Source organism: Theobroma umbraticum, unplaced genomic scaffold (assembly GCF_002168275.2).
Source record: "Theobroma umbraticum cultivar Fairchild unplaced genomic scaffold, ASM216827v3 scaffold_55.0, whole genome shotgun sequence".
Lineage (NCBI taxonomy): Eukaryota > Viridiplantae > Streptophyta > Magnoliopsida > Malvales > Malvaceae > Theobroma > Theobroma umbraticum.
This window is the reverse complement of record NW_018397270.1, coordinates 3,278,140-3,278,930: the sequence shown is the minus strand read 5'-3', so window position 1 is coordinate 3,278,930 and position 791 is coordinate 3,278,140. Positions and strand designations below refer to the sequence as shown.

Below are 791 nucleotides of genomic sequence, written 5' to 3'. Positions count from 1 at the left end.
CTGATGTATGGGTATATAATGGTAGTATGTTTGACTTCATGCTATGCAACAATCTCCAAGTGAAAGCTGCTTGGGCTAACATTTATAGACCATTACTCTTCTACATCATAGTGGGATCTCCCATCAGTTGGTGGGAAAGCATGAGCTAGAGTTCCACCAAGGCTTGGCGGCTCCATCATCATGATCATGATGTTCGAAGCTAATAGTGATTTCGGCATTTTTATAATTGTTGATCCTAGAAAATTTGAAGTTTGTATTTACAACCTATTTTCGAAAGCTCCTACATCAGGGTTTATGGCATCCCTAGAAGAAATTCATAGGTGAGTTGGACTTGCAAAAGGGCCATCTGGGGTTTCCTTGGAAGATTTAAAGCCTGTAGCTCGATGGTGCTTTTACTTGCTAGAACGTATCCAAGATGTACCATTTATGATATTTGCTACCCATATGGAGACATCATCATCTTTGATACTATCTTGGCATCTAAAGCTCTTTTGGAATTCAAACAGAAATTGAGCTAACAACTTTGATGGCAGACTCTAGGAGATCATTGAAATCATCATCATTGGCATGAGTTTTGTTCTTGCTATAGCTTAGGTAACTGAATTTTTTGAGATACTTCTTCAGCTTATGTATGTCTTTAACCTTGTCACCCTTGTGGCATCCATGGAGGCGTTGGAGTAAATGAAATGGGATGGCTTTTTGTCTTTTGAGTCTACTAAAACAGCCTGAATTAGCAAGGGAAAGACAAGGAGGGTGCAGAATGGGAAGAATAAAATTGCATTTTATGCCAT

General features: G+C 39.1%; 1 pseudogene; it reads right to left on the bottom strand.

Moving 5' to 3' along the window:
• The window catches only part of LOC149526547 (metalloendoproteinase 2-MMP-like), a 930-nt pseudogene extending 139 nt beyond the window's left edge, over positions 1-791 (bottom strand).